Raw genomic sequence first — 6,235 nt, forward strand, 5'->3', positions numbered from 1 at the left:
CACTTGCTTCTGAGTAGACATGGTTAGGGTTGCACTGTGAAATGAGTCCCTGCTCTCACTGCCACTTACTTCATTGTGTCAGGCAAGCATAAGAGACATGGCTTTTTGTGTGGTGCTGCCATGTTTCTGGTCTCCTTGTTGAAATCCATCAGCGACTCTCCTTGATTCCCCACCCCCACCCTGGAAACTGAAGGTATTTTTATTTTTATTGCTGTAGGCTTTTAATGTGTAATTGCAGACCTCACTGCTGCCTGACTTCATTGTGATTTTCCTGTGATAATGTATTATCTGTTTCATACTGTTAATTGCTATGATTCTTTTTCATCTACACTGTTAGCCACTCTGAGCATCAATAGAACAATAAAATCACAATAATCAATTATGCAAATGACTACTGTGCTTCATTTCTTCTATTTTCTTCTGTATTGTTATTATTACTTACATTTCTATACTGCCCTTCATCTGAAGATCACAGTGTGGTTTACAGTATAAAAACACAACAATATATAGCATAATAACAAAGAACCCCCCCCCCAGCTTAAAAGACCACTGGTTGCTTAATTAGCCAAAGGCCTGGGAGAAGAGGAATGTTTTTGCCTGGCACCTAATTGATATATGATGCAAAGGGAATGTATGTAATCTTTAGATTTCCCTTTAGATTTAGATTTCAAGTTTTTATGTGGAGATTGCAGTTGTCGTTCTGGCTAGTAGTAATCAATAAAAGCCATTAAGTCATTATTATAAAGAGGAAGAGCATGAAATTATTCAGGACATCAACATCTAAAGAGAGTATCATGGGTGGAGATGCTCGTCCTGTTTCAAAATAATTTCAGAGAACAGGATGCATTCTTCATAGCGTACTCTTCAACATTTGCCTTCATGACAGTAACACTTCAGTTAATTGTACTGGAAGAACGACTCCTATATTCAAATATATAATTTTTGGATTGCATCCAGCACATTACAGTATTTCTGGAACGTTTCCCTGTAACCTTTTAATCCATTAAAACCAACACACCTAAACCCTTGTTAGTTCAGGTACTGTGACTCCCACCCAGAGGATAAATTACACATTACATACAATGCTCTTCCAAAGGTTGTTCAAATATTAAAATCAGCCTTTGAAGTTTCAGTACTGTTTGGAAGAGTAGTTTGGGGAGAGACTGTGCAAACCAGGGGGAGGAGACCTCTGGATGATATAGGATCCCAACTCCCATTTGCCTCAGCCAGTTTGACTAATGGTCAGGGATGTAGTCCAACAAAATCTAGAAGGCCACAGGTTTCCCACTTCTAGATTAAACCATTCCCCACTGGCTGGTTCCCACGAAAGTCATCTCAACAGGGCAGAACCCGTGGCAATGACTCATTCCACTTACATAGAGATACAGTCAATAAGATAGCATGAGAAAGCTACAACTGGAATGGAAAGGAAACTTGCATTGAAAACAGATGGCAGCAGCATAGAGTTTAATGCAGGGATGGGAACACGTGGCTCTCTAGGTGTTAAGACTCCCAACTCCCATCAGCTCTAGCCAGCATGGCCAGTGGTCAGGGATGTTGAAAGCTGTAAGCCTAACAATATCTGGAAGGCCACATGCTTCCCTGTCCCTTGTTTAACCTGACAAGGACTAAAGGGTAGGAAGGCACTGATCCATAAAAAGTACCTACAGAATCTAAGGGCCGTGCCAAAAGTTTGGAAGGTGGTGAGAAAGTTTTAAGGTTGTTGTGTGTGCTGCAGGTAGGGCTGCCAGCTGACCAGGGTGGTACTGGAATTACACTTGTGCCTTTTACCAGCAGCTTGTTCTGCAAAAATCAGCAAGTGAAGGTCTTCAGGATATGTAGATAATAAACACATTTTGCACCTAACAAATGCCTCCTATTCCACAAAGACTTCTGCTTTATCAAGGGAACTTTCCTTCCCTCTCCTCAAATCTCCTCAGGAGGGTTGGGGTAAAACCCAGAACAGATTTTTTTTGGGGGGGGAGGAGAGGAGAGGAGAAGAAGAAGGGGAAGTTCCATTGTATGAATGGAATGACTTTGTTGGGAAAACCCAAAGTTTGCATATCAAGCTGCTGTTAAAGCAGAGGAGAGGAGCTAGTCCAAAGCTGGCAAGCCTTAATCAATTTACGTACATTATGGCTCAAGGTGTTTTTTTGTTTTAAAAAAAAACCTCATGTGTAGTCTCTCCCACCACTGCCTTATTCATCAATGAATTTTCTTGTGAATTCTAGTTAGAACATGTTCCAGTTAAGGCCTCCTGTTGCCTTCACCTTTCCACTGCCTCTAGCATTCCTCTGCTTCTTCATGGCAATGGCAGTGATGGCCCCTTCAGTGCTGGTCCCAGCTTAATTCTCCATTTTTGCTACCACTTTAGTGACAGTTACCTTCGTCATATTACATTTTCCCTGTTACCTCTGTTTTAGTGGTGAAAGTGTCGATAAGCTCCACTGTCTCCACCTACTTTCTCTCCGTCTTGCTCTTTGAAGGCAGGAGGTGAAGAACCTCAAAGGGATGCAGGAGCAGCTGGGTTGGCCATCAGCCCCAGGAGCCCCCTAAACAGAGGGCCTTGGAAGGGGGTGTTTTCCCCTATTAAGTTGCCCATCAAGTCCTTCACTAAAAGAAAGTCCACAATTTATACAACAAATTTCCTACTCTGCTCAGACTTTCCTTTCATTACATAACTTTCTTGATACAGCAGAGATTAAGACATATTTACACTAATAATTATATGAGTAGTATAGGAATTTAAGCAGTCATGGCTTTCCCCATACAATACTGGTGCAAGGTTCTCAGCTGGAGATCTCTGGAACTTTCCAAGAACTACAGTTCTCAGGATTCCCCTAAAGGAGAGTGACTTTATGCCAGTTTATGTATGTAGAAACATTCTTGGGAGAATTTCGATTAAAAATTCCCTAGATGAGATAACAACATGGGACAAAGGCTAAGCCTCAACATAAAGCCTCTTGTGTCACAGAAGCTTAAAACCAATCTCCCAACCTGTAGACTTCTCTCTCTCTCTCTCTCTCTCTCTCTCTCTCTCTCTCTCTCTCTCTCTCTCTCTCTCTCTCTGTGTGTGTGTGTGTGTGTGTGTGCATGCAAAGAGAAATGGAAATGCAACCTATTATCTCCATTGGCTTTTACTTTATACCTTATCACCTCTACTCCTTGCAGACTAAATTTGAAAGGTGGACTGGGCTGGGAAAAGAGCATCCCAAATCAAACTGCCACCCTTGCCAGGCCTAAACTGACCTTCAAGTTTGAGGTTCGCCATCACTGCTTTATTGTAACTGAAATAATTTATATCAGCCATAATTGGTGTTTCAGTGTACATGACTCCCCTTCCCACACTCCCTGTTACTTTTTGGAAAGGAACACCTGGAAGAAAGCAGGAGGCAGGGTGGGGGCACAGGGTGGGTGGGTGGGGTGGGGAGCACAGTCAGAAGTGATGTGTCTCCTGGAGGCAAATGATGGAATGCTATGGACCATACTTAAGAGTGCACTTCTATATGCATATACTTGAAAGTAACAGTTGTATGCAAAGGACTCACTCTGTGGTGTGTTTATGATTGCAGTTCTAAAGTACCGCTGTTTAATGGACCTTATTCAGAGTGTGCATAAAATTGCAGCCAAAGATATATATTCGCTCCTAATGTTTCAAGTGAAAAATTTGAGTGAATGAAAACCAGCCAGGTAGTTCAGTATTAGGCAGGTGGGAACTCTTCAAGAGATAGTAACATAGTCATGGCTATGAGATAGATTACAGCAGCCTCAGGGTCTTTTATTATAGTGGCAAAGGCAAGGAGCAGTGAAATGGAAAGTGGAGGGGCTCCCAGCAGTAGGATAATTCAGGTCACTTTTACTCATGGCCAAGCAGGAACTCATGAGAATGTGGAGTGGTTATTTAAGGCAAGAAAAGTACCTACCGTATGACAGCTTTACCAGTTAGCACTATTGAATTTATTTATTTATTTATTCTTAAGGAAGCAACATGAACTATTTTGCAACTGGTCTTTAATGCTAGCAATGCACAACTCCTTTAAAACCAAAGTGCTGGTGACGTGGCCATTTGGTTTCTCATCTACCAACTGAAATAAATTTAAGGACTCATATCATATCTAGTAGGACATGCTTAATACCATGTTACTGTTATCCCAGCATGGATCCTTTGGTTGAGCAGTGCTGCCACGAGATATTGGGCGGGTGGTATTCCAAAAGGGGAAAGGTCTCGGCCGGGAAAGACGGCTTTCCGCCTTCGCAAACTCCCCCTGCATGACTCTCCGTTTATTTCTCCTGTTCGTAACCGCAGGGATTTATTTAAAAAAGTCTCCCCTCCAGCGGTGGGCGTTGGCATAGCCTCCGACATTTCTCCGATGGAAATAGGGACGTCCCACAGAACAGCTGAACCTTCCGGGATCCCGGCAGAAACTGGGCTGGATACTTCTATCCCGGGAGAGAAAGGGGTGCTCGGAGGGTCTGCTTCCTCGGGCGGCTTTCCCTTCTAGCCACTCCAGCTTGGAGGGCGGAGGGAGGAAGAGGAGCAGGAAGAAACGCAGCTCCGGGTTCGCCGGGCAGACCGGGCGGCGTCCCGCTTTCCCTGGGTGGTAGTTTTGGTGGTGTTCCTTCCTTCCTTCCTTCCTTCCTTCCTTCCTTCCTTCCTTCCTTCCTTCCTTCCTTCCTTCCTTCCTTCCTTCCTTCCTTCCTTCCTTCCTTCCTTCCTTCCTTCCTTCCTTCCTTCCTTCCTTCCTTCCTTCCTTCCTTCCTTCCTTCCTTCCTTCCTTCCTTCCTTCCTTCCTTCCTTCCTTCCTTCCTTCCTTCCTTCCTTCCTTCCTATATATATATCACTGTGGTTTTTTTGGGGGGGTTATTCAAGGGAAATCTGAAAATCAGCCACGGTGTGTGTGTATTGGGGGGGGGGGCGTCCGCTGCCCGGATTCGGGAGCACGGGATGGAAGAGCTGGAAAGGGGAGCGTGGGTCATGTGGCCTGACCCGCCGCAAGGGAGCGATCTCGCATCTGGAACACGGTACCGAGGGCCGTAGGAACCCCCCAGGAAGGAGGAGAGAAGGAGTAATAAATCATCATCATCATCATCATCTTCATTTTTTATTTGTATACCGTCTTTCTACCTTACAAGACTCAAGGCGGTTTGCAAGGTGGAGAAGCAAAAAATGTACACCTGATAATCGAATGCAATAGAAAAATGTGATAATAAAAGAAAAATTTAAAATAAGCAAGCAACATCAAATAAAGTAACATTAAACCATGATTAGACTAGAGAATAAGATAAAAAGTTCAAGAGAAATCCATATAATATATAAAAGTTATATATCCATATAAACATATCAATCCATATAAAATCCAGAAATCCATATAAACATATAAAAGTTAAAGAGAAATAATTTCTATACCACAGTCAATAAAACAATGGCAAGCCACAGTACATCAAATTATACAATACAAATTGAGAAGCGGAGACTAGCAGCTGTGGCTCCCCAGATGTTGTTGGACTGCAACTCCCATCATTCCTAGCTAGCAAGGCCAGAGCTCAGGGATGACGGGAGCTGTAGTCCAGGGGGGGGGGGGCCCGAATCTCTTGAGCTTTGGCTTTCCGCAGCCCCCCTGTTTTGTATATTGGGGGGCACATTCTATAAAGATTTACAGGGCGGGGAGAATCTCTCGAGCGGTCCCCCTGCTTTGAATATTGGGGAGCACATTCTATAAATATATTTGGGGGGGCGAATCTCTTGAGCGGGGAGGTTTGGCTTTCCTCCACCTCTGCTTTGTATTAAGGGGGGCACATCCTAGGAAGATTGACGGGGTGGTGAGAAGTCTTGAGCGGCCCCCCTGCTTTGTATATTGAGGGGCTCATACTATAAAGATTTTTTAGGGGGGCGGCCAATCTCTTGATTTCCTCTGCTTCCCCTCGCGATTTCTCCAGCCCCCCATCCCCACCCCGTTTTTATCTCTCCCTCCCCCCTCTCGCCCCAAGCCATGCCCCCCCCACCCGACACCAAACGCCGCCGCATTGGCCTGCCGCTGCCTCCTCCTCCTCCTCTCCTGCGCGCGGACGCGCGCACGGGTGCGCGCCTGTCTTTGCAGGGGAATTTCGGCGCCGCGGACAGCGCCATTGTGCTTCAGCACCGCGGACGGGGCCGACCCCCCTTTTTTGTGGGGAGATCCGGCGGCTGTTTGCAAGGGGGTGGGCATTCAGGGACTGTGAATTTTTTGCGGGGGCG

Source organism: Podarcis melisellensis, assembly GCF_964234715.1.
Source record: "Podarcis melisellensis genome assembly, chromosome: 11".
Classification (NCBI taxonomy): Eukaryota; Metazoa; Chordata; class Lepidosauria; order Squamata; family Lacertidae; genus Podarcis; species Podarcis melisellensis.